Source organism: Lissotriton helveticus, chromosome 3_2, assembly GCF_964261635.1.
Source record: "Lissotriton helveticus chromosome 3_2, aLisHel1.1, whole genome shotgun sequence".
Classification (NCBI taxonomy): Eukaryota; Metazoa; Chordata; class Amphibia; order Caudata; family Salamandridae; genus Lissotriton; species Lissotriton helveticus.
This window is the reverse complement of record NC_136062.1, coordinates 43,327,088-43,347,530: the sequence shown is the minus strand read 5'-3', so window position 1 is coordinate 43,347,530 and position 20,443 is coordinate 43,327,088. Positions and strand designations below refer to the sequence as shown.

At 47.8% G+C, this 20,443-nt stretch overlaps 1 protein-coding gene across 3 annotated transcripts in view; it reads right to left on the bottom strand.

The window, feature by feature from the left end:
- SECISBP2L (SECIS binding protein 2 like) overlaps positions 1-19,968 on the bottom strand; it is a 989,501-nt gene extending 969,533 nt beyond the window's left edge. The window contains exon 1 of one of the 3 annotated variants that reach the window (XM_078684798.1): positions 19,827-19,968. The gene's annotated coding sequence lies outside the window, so the exon portion shown is untranslated. Of the gene's footprint in view, positions 1-19,797 lie in introns of all 3 variants that reach the window. The other 2 variants (XM_078684797.1, XM_078684799.1) reach the window with 2 other exon arrangements.
- Between the last annotated feature and the right edge of the window lie 475 nt (positions 19,969-20,443).

Here is a 20,443-nt window from a genome sequence, read left to right as displayed (position 1 = left end):
TGTATGTAATTTTAGATTGATTTGTCATATAGTCTGATTACTTTCAGTTATCTATATGATTTTTACTATGTTTATTATTAAAAATATGTATGTTTTATACAGATAATTCCTTTTTTGGTTGATTGTTCCTCTTGCAATTTTGGTCAGGTCACTTGTTTACTTATCGATAAGACTGCCTAGGATTTTCTCTCACATACTGTGTCTACCCTGCCCTAGGAGTCTGCTTAGTAACTACCCAGGGGGTCCTTGCTTTTCTCACATTGGAGATTGCATTGATACCAAAGCCAGGGAAGAATCCTGCGCTATGTGCCTCCTACCGTCCTATCGCCCTCCTGAACACCGACCTAAAGATCTATACCAAGATACTGGCTAAACGACTCGACCCATACATGCCAGGGTTGGTGAACCCGGACCAGGTGGGGTTCATCCGGGACCGGCAGGGGGCTGATAATGTACGCAGACTGGCACATCTAGTAGGCAAAGTGCAGCATTGGGACATCCCGGCTTGTCTTCTCTCGCTTGACGCGGAGAAGGCCTTTGATCGGGTAGACTGGGCCTTCCTGAAAGAGGTACTCCAGAAGTTCGGTCTAGGCCCAAAAATGATAGCGAGTATCATGGCCCCATACCTAGGGCCACAAGCCAGAATCAGGGTAAATGGTCAACTAACACCGCCGCTAACGATACATAGAGGCACGAGGCAGGGGTGCCCACTTTCGCCGCTCTTGTTCGCCCTTGCAGTGGAACCGCTTGCGGCAATGATAAGGCGCGATCCTAGAATACATGGAATAGCCCATGGGGGGAGAGACAATAAGGTGGCGCTATTCGCTGACGACCTGATCCTCACTCTTACGCACCCTCGTGAATCCCTACCAGCGGTCCACGAGGTGCTCTGTCTATATGAGCAGGCGTCAGGCCTCAAAATAAATCACACTAAATCTTGGGCGCTCAACCTCACCATACCTACGTAGGAATTCCCATCCCTGAAGAAGGCTGTGCCCTACCAATGGGCGGAGAGCCACATCAAGTACTTGGGCTTTGCCCTGACCCCCCCATTTAGACTCCTGGTCCTCGGTAAACTGGACGGAATGTCGCAAAGCGGTGCTGGAGGACCTTCGGAAGTGGAAGCCTCTGATGATCTCATGGCTGGGGCACCTGAACGCGGTTAAAATGTCGATCCTCCCTAGAATTCTATACGTATTCCAATGTTTGCCCACCCCTATCCCGCTCCACTGCATTCGGAGCCTTCAGCGCGAGATCACGTCCTTCATCTGGGGCGGGAAGCGCCCCCGGTTCTCGCAGAAGATTCATATGGAACCAAGGGATAGAGGCGGCCTGGCATGACCCAACTTGGTGCACTACTACTGGGCAGCACACCTCCGCTTCGTGGTGGAGTGGGGCGCACGCGAAAGCGACAAGCATTGGCTCCATATGGATCGAGCGGTCACAGGACGCACCATATGGGACCTACCCTGGCTCCCGCGGACGGCACACTCCAGAAGTGCGTACATAGCAGTACCCACAAAAACGGTCCTGGATATTTGGGATAGTGTAGCGGTGTCTAGGGGTCTCACTACGTTCCCATCCCCGCACACCCAGATAGCGGGAAACCCACAATTCCCTCCGGCTTACCGGACTCTGGCGTTTGAAAAATGGACGCAAGGGGACTGCAGAGTTATTGGGGACCTTTTCCTCGGGGGCTCGCCCAAAACTTGGAAGGATTGCAGGGAGGAATTTAGGGTGCCGCTGACGGCTGGCTTACAGCATGCTCAGTTACGCCACTGGACTACGGGTGAAGACATGTACCAGGCGGCCACTAGGGCCTACACGCCCTTCGAGAAGTTGGCACGTTCCCTTGGGGGGCTGAAGAGGCTAATCTCTCAAATATACTACATACTGCAGCACCCTGCATCGACGCCTGCACACCCATATCAGAGACAATGGCAATTAGCGGCAGACACAGACATTGAACTCTCCCAATGGAACAGACTATGGCGAGATATACCCAAGATATACCGCTGTGTCCCGCAGAGGGAAAATGCCTATAAACTGCTCACTCAATGGTACTACACCCCGCTGCGCCTTAGCAAGATGTTCCCCAATGCCTCGCCGATGTGCTGGAGATGTGGCTCTGCGACTAGTGACTTTGTGCATATATGGTGGACGTGTCCGACCCGGACTATTTTTTGGAAGGAGGTGCTTAGCCATATCAAAGGGGTGCTGGGTTTCCCCCTGCCTGAGGAAGTGAGCACGATCCTACTCGGCAGCCTACCGCACTTAAGGCACTCACCCGCAGCGACTGGATCCTTACGCTCCAAATGCTGGGTACAGCTAAACAACTCATCGCCTTATACTGGAAGCGAACGGAGGCGCCGCCCATAGCTTCCTGGTTTGTGCGCCTTTGGCAGGTCCTGGCAATGGAACTACTCACGGCAAGGTTGCAGGCACGGGACACACGCTTCAAAGCGGTTTGGGAGCCCTTAGTGCGGCACCTCTGCTCTATAGATTATGCGCGACATATGCCCCCTAAACTCCGCGCTCTGCACCTCTTTGAGGACGCAATCGTCCCTGCGGACACTGCCAGGCTATGCCCTTGACTACCATACACAATACAGATGCTGCTGCTACTACACACGTCCCCCTATACCCTACTCCCCGGCACGCCGCGCGTATCCACCTCCCTCTCTCCCTTCCTCTGCCTACTCTCAAGCTCCCTTGTCTCACCTACTTCCTCTCTTCCTACTTGCCACTCTGGCCTTCGTCTCTCTATGAGACAGTTGCGCCCTGTTGGGCTGTTTGTGACAGTTAGGCTAGTTGCCCGCCATATACCCTCCTTGCAAAGCGGATATACACTCGCATGCGACAAGCCTCTGCGAAACTCACTCCTAAGCCACGCGGCCGGCCCTCCCTGGAGGGTTGTAGGCAAGGCGCTGTGTTAAAGCTCCTCTCCCGTCCAAGTTGGTGCAGAAACACAAGAGCTATCACATACGCGCCGGCCTCGGCATGAGGTTGTAGGCTTAACGCTGTGTTCAAAATAAAAACAGATTTGAACAAAAAAAACGTGCTGTGTATGCATAACTTACTATAGAATAGATGAACAACAACTCCACCTCTTAGAATGTTGGCCTATTTCAAATTAGCTATTATATGTGAAAATTCTTTGTCAGGCCCGGAGGCTTGGATTATGCTCATCTTTTCTGTACTCACTTTTACAGCAGCCAATCACAATAACGTTATAAAACAGTACAACATTCCCCATAATACCATAGTATCACCTGACCAACTATAGAGCCAGTGCCCTATATAATCACTTCACAGCGTCTCAGTGTTCCCTTTCTTTGCTGCTTGGCAGCCAGTTAAGTGCTTTTCACTTTGTCTCAAATACGATGGAACAAATCGTCTATTTTGACCGATGGTATTGTGATTGGAAGATAATAGTGCAAATCGCGCAATCCTGATAACTCATTGTGCATGTATTTTTGTTCTTGTTTTAAGGATAATTGAGCATTGTTGCGCGATGCGCACGTTGCCAGTAAGGGAAGCAGCACACGGTCGGCACGATTGATTTCATGTGTGGGGAGTGCTTTGCCTCCCGATGGGGCGCTCTGAACCAATGTCTTATTACAGATGGAGCGGGAGAACGGAGAGTAGACGCACATCTGACTGACATGAGGTCCTCTTTTTATGTCAATGAAGGGTCTGCACCGCGCATTTGTGGCGGCAATTTTTTTCTGTAGTCGGAAGGCTTGAATCGAACGCAGGGAGCCGCGTATGACTGCTCTAGTTGCCCAAGACCCTCGTGGCTGCTCCCACCTGATGCCCTGTGAATAATTCATCAGCAGGGTAGGAAAATTAGGCATAGGCACCCTGAATTCGTACCACCATTATATCGCCTCTGCAGAGGCATCGACTTCCGATCTTTTCCAGGACAACGATGAAGGCTCCTCTGCCCCACAGAGCTCTGATCAAGAGATCGCCCGGGACCCAGTGCCAATGTAAGGAGTGTCATACTGACCACGTCCCACAACCAAGACTACAGGCCTTTGATCCCTCTGAGATTGCCCACCCCAAATCCACAGCCTGGCAACCCCGTCCCACCTGGAAGTGGCTGAGTATGTGCAGGCTCACCTGTGTCAAGCTTTTGATAAGGAGTTATGGGTTAATTTACGATCGGAATGCCCGAGGCCAGACCTTTAGGGTATGTAGCGGACACTCCAGAAGTAGACCCCACAATGGTTACCTACATCAAAAAATACTCCAAAGACCCTAAGAAGGGGATCGACAAGAGCCAGGCGATCCTGCCAGGACAAGCTTCTTGACATGACCTGCCCCTTAACAAAAATACTAGAATTGGCGTTCCGGGCTAAGGGATCAGCCAGGTCAATAGACCCTGAAGAGTTAATCGGGTGGGCACAATGAACCACATGCCAACTGGGAAAAGCAAACTGTGCCATGTCCAGTGAGAGACGACGATCCATCCTCTTGAAATTGGACCCCAAGCTCACTGAACTTTCCACTTCAGAGGCAGAGCCTTCTATTTAGTCAACCATTTCTCAAAGAGCTGTCCTGATTTGTAGCAACCTTTAGCAGCCTGGACAAGGCACAGGAGTCCCTTCGTAAAGCCTTCCGATCAGATTTCGGCAGGGCCGGACGATTTAGAGGGGGATCGTTTGTTCCAGGTTACCAGCAAGGCCCCCCATCGAGGTTATAACCAGCAACAGCATGGGGGTTATCAAGACCCCAACAATCCCACTATCTACCCAGCTCGAGGCTCAAAAAAACATTTGCTTAAGGAAGGGTAGATATTTAGGGAACCAAAGAGCTGTCCAGGATTCAGGGACAAAAGGTGAGACTTATTCTGTGTTCAGAAGTGGTGTGGGTGGGGTAGGAATTAATCTTTCCTTTAAATTTGGCACACTAACTCGCAGGATGCATCGTTACTGGAGACAGTGCAGTGGTACAAATTGGAGCTCTACAGCTCCCCCAGGCAAGTCTCTCTTCCCCCAATAATGTCCTTTACCCCCCACCCCCATCAAGAGTAGATGTTTACCTCCTCCGAAATTCAGACCCTTTCTGCAAAAAGGGGCCTTAGTGGCTACGGAACCTCATCCCCTTAGGGTTTCTCAGCAGTGTCTTCTTAGTAGAGAAGTAAGGGGCGGAGCACGACTTGTTTTGAATTTGAAAGATTTCAATGGTTGGGTCTTTTACCGACATTTCAGGATGGAAGGCATCCATCTGCTCCGAGATCTCTTCTAGGAGTGGGACTGGATGGTACCTTTGGACCTGAAGGACGCTTTCAATTCCATTCCCATTTTCGTGCCTCATTGGCGTTTCCTGCAATTCCAGTAGCAAGGAATATTAGGAGTACAAAGTCTCATCTGCACCATGGTGTTTCACGAAACTCTTGCATCTAGTGGTAAAGACCTTTGGACTCTGGGGTGGGAGGTGGGGTCTGGCTGATTATTTATATGGACGACATAATTATCATGGCATGTTGTTCTCAAGATGGTGGTCACTAACCTAGAGTAGTCAATCGCTCTCCTTCAGAACTTGAGCTTCATTGTGAACCCACAGAAATCGATTCTGGTACAGTCTCAAACGATAGGATTTCTAGGGTTCAAGATAGACTATTACAGTTGCCAACTGCTCCAACCAACACAGAAGGTCAGGACCATCAAGAGAGAGTTGAGATTGATTTTTAGCATACAGACTGTATCCTTGCGATCTGTAGCCCGAGTAGTGGGCCTGCTGGCCTACTCGATACAGGAGATTTTTCCACGTCCCCTGCACTACCGAAAACTCCAGAGACTCAAGATTCGGCATCTCCGGAAAAGCCTCGGCTATGCAGAGCAGTTTCTCCTCTCAGAGAACGCGAGGTCAGAGAGGTTGTGGTGGTTGGATCACATGAAGGCCTGGAACGGCAGGGTCCTCTTTGGTTCCACTCCAGAAATAGAGATTGAGTCTGATGCCAGCCGCTTGGGCTGGTGAGCCAGGTGCGGAGCGATGTCCACAGGTGCCAGTGGTCTTTAGACAAATTGACCATGCATATCAAATGTCTGGAGCTTCTGGCAGGCTCCTTTGCAATTCGCAGTCTCTCGTCAATGAAGATGGACTGCTGCATTTTACTCTGTATGGACAGTGTCCCAGAGGTTTGCTATGTGAACAAGCTGTGGGGGAGAGGGTGAAAAGCTCTCGGGTGTTGGCGGAGATCGCCATGCATTATGGGCATTTTTGCCTTCAACACCAGATATCTGTGGTGGCAGAATATCTACCGGGCCACAACAACACAGTGGCGGATTGGCAGTCCCAGCATCTCCGGGACTTCAGCAATTGGAAACTTCATCCCGGAGTTTTCCATTAGCTGAATCATCTCTGATGCCCATGTCAGATAGACTTGTTTACATCCCCCCTCAATCGGCAAGTTCCAACCTTCTTCAGTTGGCGTCCAGACCTGGAGGAGTTGGTCACAGACGCCTTTCTCCAGGACTGGAACTCCAATCTGTGGTATGCATTTGCCCCTTTCTTGATGATTTCAAGAGTACTGGTCCTAGTGCATCGTCAACAAGCAGAGGTTGTGATGATAATGCCTCTTTGGAGAGTGTAACCATGGTTCCCAGTCCTCCTGGAGCTGTCTGGTGCATCTTCGATCCTTCTTCCATTCCATTGGACTCTCCTTCTGGATCTGGTGGGGGGGGCTATACTCATCCAATGATATTGTCAGGTCATATCTCCCTAGTGGCTTGGTGGGTTTCTGGGACAGTTGAAGTGTCCCTGGGCTTTCGTGAGAAGCTAACAAACTCATTAGTGACGCCTGGTCGGCCAATACCCACAAGCGTTACTCTTCTGGTTGGAAACAAGGATGTGGCTGGTGTCGTGAATGGGACGTCAATCCTGTTGGAGCACATTAAACTCTGGTAATCAATTTTTTGTCTTCCTTTGTCTCTGCAGGTATGGCTTTACAGGACAGTTGGCGATTTCTGGTAGGCCATTTTGGCAGGCCACGATCCGGTTAATGGTAAGTCAGTGGAGGAGCATCCCATAGTATGCAAACTTCTGAGGGGCATCCGTATGGTCCGTCCACCATGTCCGAAGTGCTCAGCATTATGGGACATATCTATTGTCCTGTGGCTTTTGGAGTCATGGCCAGCCAATAAATACCTGTTGAGCAAATAATTGTACGCAAAATTGACCATGTTCCTCAGTCTCATATCTTGAAAAGAGTTTCAGATGTCCGCGCTTTAGATTTGGCGGAAGCAGTTTTTCCCCTGAAGTGATTACTTTCTCCATTTCCAGGCGGACCGAATATAATACAGCCTCAGTTCCTTACCCGGCCTTCCCGGATAATCCCAAACTTTGTGTAGTACAAGGTTTAAAAGCATATGTGCAGCTGAGTTTCGTACAGATATGAAAGGACAATAATTAATAGTAATCCAGAAAGCCTTTCGCCAAGTGACTCGGGCCACTCTGGCGAGATAAGTTTGTTGGCATATGGGTGAAGCAGGCATTGATGTTCCCACATTTGGAGCCCATTCGGCACGAGGAGCCATTCTATTCCAATTCTATTAAGGACACACAGGCAAGGACTATCCCACCCAGATTAAAATGTTTACAGTTCATTGATGTAATGGACCTAATTCTTAATGTCCCCCGTCCCCTTTTTTTAGGGCTCGCGCAGCAAGAGCCCTCTAGTGTGGGGTTCCAAAACAGAGCCTAGAATCGCACACTCATGCGAGAGCTTTTCTTTTTGGCTTCGTGATTGGCCTTTGCGTGCGTGTGTTTCTGAAAGGCGGCACGCAGTAGGCCAAAGGTGGGCGCATTGCTCCGCCCATGGCCTACTGGTGTCTGTTACGCGCACCAAAAGCCATGTGGTTTCAATTATCGTGCCCAGACACTGCGCGATAATTTAAAACATATGTTCGCTGTGGCGTGCGCACCACATGCGGGCGTGGTTTTTTACAATAGCGATCGCTTTCAGTGCCGCCTGTTACATGTGCCAAGAATACAGAATGCGTGAAAGAGCGCACAGTGTCTGGAACAGAAGGTCCCCTATCTATGACACACAATCAACATGAAGGTCCTTTTCCCCAAAACGGCGAGACGGTCGGGGGAGGCAGACAAAAAGAAAGATTAACCCATGGCAGCGGGGTTTCTGGCATGCACGTCAGGAGGTAGTGACAGGAGTAGAGTTACAGACAGCAGCAGGGGCTCAAAGGATCAGAAAGTGCAGCGGGAAATGGACAGGGCAGCCAGTTGTGCTAAGCTGTTGAAGTGGAGGGAAGCCGTCAGCACAGAAGAGGCAACAATGTGTACATGGTAAAAGGAGAGCTCGGGTGAAAAAGAGTTCAGCGAGAAAAGCATCTCGACTCACTAACGAAGAAAGGCCCAGCGTGATAAGGCTTACCGGCCTATAGGGAAATGTAGAGTCTAGGAGGTGTTGCGGAACGGTCTGAAGGGCTGAGGGCGGATCAGTTGTGTGCTGCACTTCCTGCAGGCTTCGCTTCAAACACTCAGAGTCCAGGGGCGTAACACAGGCCCGTGCGGCGCAGGGGGGCTGCGGAGGGGGCCATCAGCCCAAAGTCTATGAATATTTATGAGATATTGTTAGAAATGGGATCCCTGGCTGGCCAGGGCTTGCGCCAAAGTCAGTCAGAGACCACCACTCCTAAGTAAGGGCAAGTGAGTTACACGCCAAGATAACTCCTGCTCACCCTCTAGGTAACGTGGCGCAAGCAGCAAGGCTAAACTTGGAGGCGATGTGAGTTAAGTATTTGCGCACGCACCCCAGCAACAACACCCAAGGCCCACCACAAAGGAAACTCCACACAAGGTTATATATAAAAATAGCCTTTGTATTACACCAAAACACATTAGATAAAAACACACCCTTTACAATGTGCCAACAGGCACAGGCAGAATTTACAGGGGATATGTACAAGACAGGGCCACCTGGACCACTGTCAGGAATCAGCACTTTTAGAAGTAGCACATAGAACATAGAACATAGAATGTAAATCACTGTAGCACACAACCAGTAACTACTGGTAACCAGGACCTCACTAGCACCACCTGCACTAGGAGAAAAACCACCTAAGTATCACAATACCTGTAGGGGTATAAGCACATGATGCATAAACATACATTCAGCGGTGTAAGGAAGGAAAACACATGATGCCTACAACATTCAGAGGTGTAAGGAACAAGGCACATGATGCATAAAAACACATTCAGAGGTGCAGCACAGGAAAACACATGATGCCTAAAAACATTCAGAGGTGTATCAAAGAACACAATTGCGCCAAACTCACATAAGTCACCACCTGTGACTGTCCCTAGGCCAACTGGCCTTGTTGGGGCTAGGACGCCCTGTGTCCCAAATGTCAGGCAGGCTGCGCAGGCAGCCAAGAACACAAGCCTAAACGTGGCAGTTGCCCACAAAGTGCTGGGCAACTGGTGGAAACGATGGGGCCTCACGTTGAAGCCTCACAGGCTCTGAAGAATCGGTCTGTCCCCTTGGGAGCCTCGCTGGACTCCAGTAAACAAATGCCCCCTCGAGCCTCACAGGGCTATAACCAACAATGGGGGCACTCAAGAGCCTCTCAGGGCTCGTCACCACTTTGTCCCCTGAGCCCCACTGGGCTCTAAGTAAAGAAATGCCGCCTCGAGCTTCTCAGGGCTCAACAACAAATGGGGCGCCTGCCTTGAGCCTCTCAGGCTCGTAATTACCAAAGGGCGCGCTGAGCCTTGGAGCCTCTGGGGCTCTAATTCAAGAAATGCCCTCACGAGCCTCAGGGCTCGAAACAGAATGCAGCCTGAGCCTCGCAGGCTCTAACGAATGTGGCCTTGCTGGAGCCTCTCCGGCTCTGAAGTAGTGCCCCTGCCGTCGGAGTCCCGCTCGGGGGGCTGGAGATAAGACTGTGCCTCCCCCCCAGCCCGTGTCACTCACCGGGCTGTTCTCTCCGGGGACTCACTTCTCTCCCGGCGGCTTCACGAGAGCTTCCGCTCCTCGGGGCCCTATTCTTCTGGCCGGCGGGGCTCTCTCCACCACACTGCAGCACGTCTCTGTCCCTGGGCTGCACGGCGGGGCTCTTCAGCCGGTCTCCGTTTGCTTCCGGGCCTGTCACGTGGGCGCGGGGCTTCCTCCAGACAAACGGAAGTCCCGCCCCACCTCAGGCGCTCCTCAGCCTGACTTCCGGTTTCCTCGGGCCGGCCTCCCTCTTCCAGCCGGACTTGCCTCTGTTCACAGGAGCGCGGGGTAGGCTACCGTCCGCTTCCTGTTGTCTTGCTTGTCCCGCCCCTGGCCTGCCTGACTTCCGGTTCGGGCGCCGGCAGGGACGATCTCGCCGCATTTTACAGGGAAAACGCCGGGTGGGCACCGGCTATGCACCAGGGAAGCTCTCCCAAGCGCTAGGGCGGAGATAAAGCACTCTCAAGCACTAAAGGCAAAATCAATCGCGTCCAGGTGCAAATGAAGTGCTTCCAAGCGCTAGGAGGCAATTCCAGCGCTCCCAGCGCTAGAGGACAGCACAAGTCCAGGGAAAGTCCTTGGAATGCAGCAAGATGGGGGGGCATGGCTGGGCCAGGGGCCAGCTCACTGGCCCTCCAGGCAGGAAGGCAGTCCCAAGTGGCGGTTCCTCCTGGCACCAGCAGCAGCAGCAGGCCCCCCTCAGTAAGATCAGGAAAAAGAACAAATTGTAAGGGGACACAGCCCCTTCTTATACTGTACATTCCTTTGTCTGTAGGTGCAGGGTAGGGGAGAAACCAGTATCAGCTGGTTTTGGAGCACCCTTGATGGCCCAACCACCCCTTTCATTCACTGTGGAGGCTAGGGTCGTTAGATGCACCACAGGGGGCGGAGCCAGCATTGTGTGGGGAAAGCCCAGCCCCATCAGGAACCAGGTCACCCCTCCCCAGCCATCAGCATGCTAATCTCCACACTCACCACCGGGGAGACCCATCATGACTCATGGAGCCTGGCATCCCAGCCAGCTCCAGCCAATCACACGCCAGACACATTTTACACTAATATGCCAACTCCTAGAAGTGGCACTTCCACACACAACACAATCATGTCACATACATCATTGCGAAGCATTCAATCACACGAGTCCGCACATACCAGACTCGAGTCTGTACACCCCACGCATCAGGAACTACCAGGGACACAAACATTCCCCATGCATTCCTATGGGAGGGCAGGCCTATCTCACCACATGCACTCAAAGTGCGCACGCACGTTCCACTGGGACACAGTGAAAGTGCACAGAACCCAAAAATCACCATCACCAGGTCACCATTAAAAGCAAAAAGTTTAGGGGTGAACCTGCCAGAAGGGCCAAGTCCAACAGATATGCGATACTCTGGCCCCTTATCACATCCTGCAGGGTTCTCCATCGTTTTGCGTGACGCCACTGCCGAATTCATTCAAATATTCTTTCAAGGAACGAGTGGATAAATAAATTATTATCTAAAAGGCTTCACGGAGTGAACAGATTAAAATATAGGATTAAGAGAAGTATGGAAAAACGCAGTCTCTACTAACAGAATAAAAACATTTTAAAAGCATTCTTAAATGATTAAAAAATTCTCTTTCGGGTGAATTGCCTGATACGAGTTCCCCAACGAGGATGCGGGAAATGAGAAGGTTCTCCAGCCTAACCCTATTTAGGATACACGAGGAACGTGCAATAACAAAGACAACCATTACAGGTGCGTCCTAAAAAAACGTGCGCCCTTTCAATAGCAACCACAGGAGAATCGCCAGCGTGCCGGGGCATTAAGAGATGATAATGGTAGCACTGGTGAGAATTATGCGGCAAGGGAGGTTGGTCCCCGACGTGTCTTTCCAGGTCATACTGGCCTTTCAGCGGGACGGGTCAACCAGAAATTCTCATGATGTTGCTGCAGATCACCTATGGGCGTTCCCGCCCCAGATGCCAGGGTTGAAATACCATAGAGGCTGACTTGCCATTCAAACAATGCATGGCATGCAGAGACACAAATCGCTCACACTGTTCCTGCATTCTCCATAGAAGAGGCCACTGTGTGGTGAATGCTACGGCTGAAGTGCGGAGGCACGGCCCTTCAAAGCCAGCGAGTGAAGGTGCTCACCGACAGGCTGGTCTCCTCCAGCTTGAAAATTAAGTTTTCGTGAACACAATATAATGCTAGGTTTAAAAGGGCAGCTGCTAGTCTGACAGAGACTCTGCCCAGTGGGGGGCGTGTGCAACTCGCCTCTGTCGGATGACCGGGAGAACAAGCGCGCGGGATCAGACTCGACTTCACGATTCACAGTCAGTGTGAGTGAGTTGTGTGACTGGCACAATCATGCTTTTAAGGTAAACAAGGGGGACCCAATAGGTAGCTATGGACCATGGGTATCAGTCAAGTAAAGAAACAAAGGTCCAAAGCAAAAATATTAATGAATACTCTATAGACCACAATAGGCTGCTATATATTTTTCCTTGCCCCGCCGGACAAGGAATTTATTTTACGTTGAATCAAAAGTTTAGAGTCTGAATACATTAGCAACAAACAATTTTTGCAGTAAGGCACAGTCCTGCACTGTACTGAAGAAGTAGACACAATGAAAGGAAAAGAAAGAATACAGTAGGAAAAAAAGGTTCTTCAGGCAAAAGGGAGTGAGCGTTCTGGGCACTTTTTAAATCAGTGTTAACAGTGTTCACCAGAGTAGCACATACATACAATAATATACATTGGTCAGATGTATGTCTACTAGAGAGAGTCGACGTTTCGATCCCGCGCTCTAGTTACAAGGAGATCATCATCAGGACTTAACACAATTAATTGCCTGGTTTAAATAATACATACGCCTGTTGGGGAGAGAACAGGGAAGAAAAGAACAAAAAACAATGTGATTTAAATTAGGTTTGAAAAAATATGGAGAAGTCAGCATGACCGCGTTTTGCACACTATTTACAATATCTGGATTCGCAGTGATAGAGTGCTATTTACAGTGTTTCCAGTGGACGTGCTGTTTGGATTAAAAAGCAGTAGTGCTTGGTGCGTTTTTCGGCGCAAACGTTTGCTCTAATGGGGACTAGCTTGGACCTCCGTGGTTGTGAGGAGGGGGCCAGCGAGACCAGGTACTAATTATGGCAGTGGTTCACTAGTTACATCCTGGTAGTGAACAGTAGTCGGGTTATGGAGGGTAGCGCGCAGCGAGAGCTCGCACATGTACATTTCCCTTTAGCATTCCGAGCTGCAGAGTACCAGTGCGGAGTGTGTATCCAGGTGGTACCTCTGGCAAGAACTAGTGGCGGTGAGCCGATATATAAGGATAGGATCTAGGCGCTTTTACTGTCACACAATGGGTGGTTGAAGCAGGCTCGAGTGCTTACCTCTGCGGGGGCTCGAGGACGAGCACAAGGCGCACGATGGCCTTCGTGATGGCGCACGATGGCGCTGCGTGTTCTGTCAGGGCTGAGGGAGCTCATAATCATGCAGCACTGCAGCTGCCTGCGCAGGAGGGCGACTAACTCGACTCGAGGCAATAATAAACCAGCCAGGGCGGGTCCCGTCCGCCTTGGCCGCCGCAGGACTCACGTGGAGGAGTCAGTGAAGTTCACCAGAACGTAACTGGTCAGGCATCCTCATGTGACTGTTAAGTTAGTAGTATACTAACTCTCTGTGAGCTCCGAGCAGCGCATTACCTCTATATCAGACAGCGCTGCAGCACAACACACGTGGTGCACTGCAGATCTGTAATGTTGCAGACGTGTGATCTTCTGCAGAGCTGGTCTGCGACTGTCATCATCCTTCCGTCCTTTGTGTTGTTCACAGCAGGCAGCACCTGCACGCACCACACGGTCACAGAGTGACGCCGCACTAAAGATCTCTGCGATAGGAGTACTTTTCTTTGGTCAGGCAGCCTCATACAGTATTGTTGTTTACCGCTCTGTGCGCATTACAACTTTACAATGTCAGCAGAAGCACGGCAGACACGCACACGCGGCACTGCAGATCTGTTATCCTGTTGCATGATGTGTTATGATCTAATCTGCAGGGCTGCTCTGTCTCGTCAACCTTCTTGGATCTGCAGGCAGCCGCTGCCTACCACTGAAATGTTATTACCTTCACAGCAGCACGCATGCGCAGAACACTCCAGATCTGATGCATGTGATTATCTAAATTGCGGGCCGGCTGCTCTATTGGTCAGGCAGCCCACTGGTGATGGTAGGGCTGTTGTCATATAGGTTACCTCTGTCGCAGCAGCACGCACACACGTGCACGCGGCACTGCCGAGTTTGTGATCTAATCTGCAGGGCTGCTCTGTCTCGTGTCATCCTTCTTGCAGCGTGCCTGCCACAGTGCATCCAGCTGGTTCAGGTTAGCAAGTGTGCTGATCTCAAGGTGGCATTTATTTCAATTAACGGAAGTTGCACTCTGTAAAGCACTGCTCGCATTACTGAAAGTTTGAGCTATTGCGGTTGCAAACAATGTAACGCCAATAGCTAAAACTTTCAGTAATGCGAGACCTATTGCATTGCAAATGCTTGTTTGGTAATGTCATTGATCTGTGACATGGGTGGAGAGACCAGTGTTACGGTATCTCCTTTTACTTTCCCTGGTTCGGGTGGCAAATAAATCGCCTATGGAGCGGATGTTGCTGGCTTATGCAAAGCTTGGTTTGGAGTAGACATTCTGCAGACCGCCAGAAAATCGTTGAAGGTTCGTTAGCATCCTGCTGGCGGACGTTTCGAGTCGAACTCCAGTTTGATCTTGTGTAATGGATCAGAGGAGAAAGTTGGTCTGCCATGGCAGAGTTCATATTCGAATGTTCTACAAAGTTGTATGGTTTTTGAACTAGCTTAACTGTTTCTACTGGATTCTAAACAAAGGAAGAGGGCACAGAGGCTGTGAAGGGCTTATATAGGGCAGTGGCTCTATGGTTGGCCACGTGATATTACAATCTCATGGGAAATGTAGAACGGTTTTAAAACTTTGTGATTGCCTGCAGTAAAAGTGAGTAAAGAAAAATCCTTGCCTCCGTGTCCTTAATAGAATTGAAAATTCTTGTCACGAATGTTTGCAAATGTTTAATTGTTGTGGGTGAAAAATGTAAATCAATAACTGGTGTGCAGTAAAAATAAAGAGCTTGTATAAACCAGTGTTCGCTAAAACATAGCAATGCAGGAGTTTAAATTATATGTGAATATATTCAAGCACAACAATATCACAATTTAAAGAAATTCTTAGATTATCGAAGCAGCAATTCCATTGTGCACTACTACTAGACAACTTCGAAATTACTGGTGAGCAGCAAGGATATTTTTTAAGGCAGGTATAACAGACTGTATTAGTGACATTTTTCTGGATTATGCCTGTTGTACTTTTAGTGCGCATTTCAGTCAGAAACTTGAAGGAACTGGATCTCCAGTTACACAACTTTTACTGGATCCATGCACGTATTTCAAATAAAAGCTCTAAGACACAAACGTCCTCATGATCAGACTGTACACAAACTCTATAGTAGCCTATAATAAGGGGTTGCGAGTTTTTGCTGAAATATAATTCAAAAACATGCTTTAAAATACTGAGTGGCCAATTACGATGGCATTCGGAAAGGCCCTGAAGGGATTCAGATTATCCAAATCCGATTCGGAACCTATGTTTCCGACCGAATCGGATACAGTTCCGAACGACCGATGACTATGCAAGGAACCTGTTCAGGCTGTCTGATTCGGTTCCGAGCAGCATTCGGACAACCAGAGTCGTTCAGAGCAGAATCGTTCAGTTCAATGGACACGGTTTCCAACTGAGCGATTAAGATGTCAGATTCTGATAGTTGTTCCGAATCGGACTGACCGACACGAAACAGCTGTTGGAATCTGACTTTAAGCGCGTACCAGGCCCCCCTTCACCTGTAGGTCTCCAGTTGGGGCTTTTGGGAGTACCCAAGGGACCCCTCTTTCCAACTATGCTGAGTGTGGCAGGCACCATGAGGTGCTCGCCACAGGATGCAAGGTTTTCCCCAACTACCCCTTTCTTCAATGGGAGCCTGTGTTCTTGTTCAGAACACAGGCACCCATTAACGTCAATGCGAGTCTGATCGAACGATGTTCGGAAGCATCGTAATTGGTCAGTCGGACTGGGAGAGAGACCCTAAACAATTTTAATACATGGGACATCTTGTTATAAATAATAACAAAGGACGGCTGTGTTGTAGACCGTGATCTGGTACAGCTCACAGGAAAGTGAGAACGTTGGTCAATGCATTTCGTTATAGTTGAGTTTATAGTAATGGTATTTGACAACAATACCCAATCTCAAAAAGCTACCCTCAAAGTAAAGGGTATAAAATTGTTGTGTTCGATTTTAGATTCCGAATGAATTTCCCGATTCATGCCCTTATATAGGTACAATTCACATTGCCCTTATATAGGAATACAAATCCAGTCCTTATTTAGGCATAGCCCATGCTACCCAAATACAGGCATGGCTACTTCCATCAGTTCATCTACGTCCCAACGATTTCTTGGAAAACCAGACTCTCAAGCTGAAGGGACATCCCATAGCCTGAATATTGATTTCTCCAAGAAACTCATGATTATGCATGAACAAATATTCCTTAGGGGTTCATCCATGACGTTCATATGCCCAACTTTTACGTCAATACTGGCATTCCTAAACACCTTCAAGGTATAAATATACCTTCACTTGCTATAGCAAAGCACGGTGTGGTTTGGTGCAGTTCGACTTCCTACTTGCACGACGCAGCTCGCTACAGCAAGTGCCGAAGGAAGCCAACTCTCCAGCTGACGCACTGACCAGAAGCGGTCATCCTCCTGCCGAGAATCCAGCTCCAGTGTTTCTGACTCCCCTTGCCGGTTGTTGGGAAATCGAGTCCCGTGAAAGAGATACCAACCTCTCTCATTCTAAGGTATGGAGCTGATTAGAACCTAAAGAAATCGTTGGCAATTCTTAGCAGAACTAAACCTATGCTAAAAGACAAACACCTACTTCTTCCCTGGTACTAGACCTAGGCTAGGTCCATTGGGGTAGGCATATTTTATAAGCACCACTTGAGTATTTTAGCCTGTGTTATTTATGTATGTATTTTTACATGTCATAGCAACAGACAATGCAATTACAGTATTATTTTAGAATACTGTTCTCGCTGTACGCATTATTACTTAGCAATCTGCCTAACGATTGTAGCAGTACATATCTCTTGCATGAGAAATAAGACTGTTCAATAAACCCCTTTTATTGAAACGCCAGTCTCTCTATTTCTATGCAACTCTGTAGAAACAAAGCATGCACGATTGGCTGAGTGAACTAGTTATCTATTGTTTCCACGACTCTTAAGAAATGTTTCGGTTATTAGCTCAAACAAAGTTGTCATGATTATGCGGTTGTCAGAATCTAATCCCTTCTTGTTTATTCGAGAAAGTTTCTAGTGACCTCTGAGTTAGCTGGTACACACACAATTAAGTTTAGTATACTCGAAAGAGACATACTGACCTCAGTCCTATGTCAAATCTATAGTGTATATTATTCGAATGTGCAGAGCCTATTGGGAATATAGGAACTACACTACACCATATTATATCTAAAAACCTACCCAATTTGAGTAAGTAAATTGCCCCTCAAGGTGATCGCACAGACCGCGCTAGCTGCAGAGAGAAAGGTGTCCACAACGCTTGGAAAGCTGTGTCAAACCCAATTCTGACATAGAAAGGGCCCATTTACTTATTCAAATTGGGTTGGATTTTAGAGATCATAAGTCATACGCTACACTTTGAGGGTGACTTTTTGAGATTGGGTATTGTTGTCAAATACCACTACTATAAGCTCTGTCATTGGTAGATTAGTTTACAAAGTGCCCAGATCCACATGGACTTTAAATAGCTCAAGATATGTTGACCAACGTTATCACTTTCCTTTGAACTGTACCGGATCATTGTCTCCAACACAGCCACCCTTTGTTTTTATTTATAACAAGAGGTCCCAAGTATAGAAATTGTTTAGGGTCTCTATTGGTTATTTTTATAACACACTTACACCAATCTACACACACTGCACCTCCACTTTCACTTCATCACATTGTCTTATTTTAAAAGACCTCCGGCAAAGAGCCACCTCAAGGAGCCCGTTGGGCACTGCAGCACCGATCTAACAAGGAGAAATCCAATGATGAAGCATGACCCCCCATGTCGTTGTGTGAGGGCTCTTGCTTCTGAGCAATCGGAACCCTCTGATCTGCTTGCTCAGACCGCTCCCAACCTACAGCCTTTTCTGTTTCCTTTCCTTAATCTTTTAGGAAATGCATACTCGTACACTTACGAAGATGGAAATACCTTTAATTACGATCATCGCCATCAAGCTTTTATTACAAGCACTTTTCACACACAAAAATTCATGTACAATTTATATTTAGGTTCACATGTATACTACCTACAACCGCACATCACATATATATGCTCTTACTAGGAAACAACTTACGACCAAATAAAACAATGAGCTTGTCTTGACGAAACAAAATCAACTTCCTCCTACTAGTACAACGTCTATAAAATACACTGCGCTACTTTGACACAATGGAAATGGGGGGTCACTTTTACATGTTTGATTAAATTCAAAGTTCATGCTCTCTCTAGCAAATATAGATTCTGTAAAAAACTAAAATTTGAAAGGCAAGGTGGGAGGGTGGTGTGAATATAGCCGGGAAGTTGTTTAAATTGGTTGAGAAAAATCTTGGACTTTATGGGGTATTAAGAACAATTGAAAGTAACCTCAAGATATTTCTCTCAGCTCCTTCTCAGTTGCAGGGGTGGTGGCAGATGAATTAGTTGTGCATCAATTGGGATAGGAGAACGCACACAGTATCTCCATTGCCGTTCATTTTTATGCCAGAGATAGATTCTTCAATGGCCCTAGATTAATTCAAGTAAATGCTACAACAGGGAAAATACTGATACACCCAAGTAAAAATAATCAATCGTCTTGCTGGATTAAATAAACAAAGCAATGAAATAGGAAACTGTATCCCAAACATAATAACGAAACATGTTCAAGAACAAGCACTAAGTGAGCGAGGAGCTTGCTCGCTGTACGTGGAGATCACCTTTAAATATAGAATTAGAACAATTTGTCACCATCTTGTGTAAAAATAGAACTAAACATAGGAACAAGAATAGGCTGTGCACAAATACACTCTACTGGAAATAAACTAAAAGAGGACACCGCAAGCGGTGGGTGCATTTTGTTACAGGTAAATGTTTCAATTTTTTTTAAAACAAGCCATCACAGATTCTCTATTTATCTACCCTATAGTGCAAAGATCTATGGATAGCAGGAGGTGATAAGTCTTTCATTATGGCAGATAATAACTCTACCAGTGCTCGGAGTTATACCCTAGGTGTAATGAAACTGGAAGCGTGAGTTTTTGTTCAAAATGATTCCAAAGCGGGAGCACTGGAATGATGATGACACCAGTGCGTAATGCATACAATTCAACGTTAAAGAAAACAGCGCCCATGCGTAAAAATATATATATACATACGGATCAATTGCATACATACATTTCCTTTCACAATTTTTAATTGTGGGCTAATAATAATATATCTTCAATGTTTCAATATATTCCTGATTTGTGTATCTAGAACGACCCTTCTTTTCACATATTGACACTTATTTGACAATATATCACGCCCCATGTCCTTATACTATGGTCATCGCGCCGACGACATTATACTCAATATGCATTTGCTGTATTCCCTTGAAGTCGGCTATAACAAATAACCAGTTTACAGCAGAGGCTATGTTTATATACAGTACCTCTACGGTGACCACTGGCGGCTACTTACAGGGGCCGTCCGTGAATGCAGCTTTATGTCCGTCGTCCGTCTTTAATCTTTTAACGGACGTCATTTATCTGTAAATTTAGCACTTCCGGGTATAAAACAACCAATCCCACAGCTATATTTATTCTGGGAGTTGTCTGTGAGTGGGCGGTACTGACGATGTGTACAGTGACCTAGTATTGGAGGCACCTCAGCCAATCCTGCTACACCATTCAGAATTGTGAAGTGCTGATTGGCTTCGAGTCCCCCATGCCTTGTCAAGGCACCCGTCCTCTTATCAGCTGTGTGTGTTACTGTCCCGTAATGCGACTTTAGTTGGAACCAGGGGTGTAACGTAGTCCTCTTTAGTGTAGGAGCGCCCCAATTCAATAGATGGTCAATGAACATCGTATTCTGGAAGGGGGCGTCAGGCCTCTGGTTGGAACGCAATTCGCGATACAGGTGGTCGAGTCAACAAATTAAACGGAGCATCCAGCCAAGGGCTAGCTTGGGTCTTAGACCCTGTGAACAACTCATGAAAATGTTTGCTATATAAATTATACAACAAACCATGTAAAATATGATAAAGTCTCTTCAAAGTTCAACAAGCATTTGCAATGCAATAGGTCTCGCATTAGGAA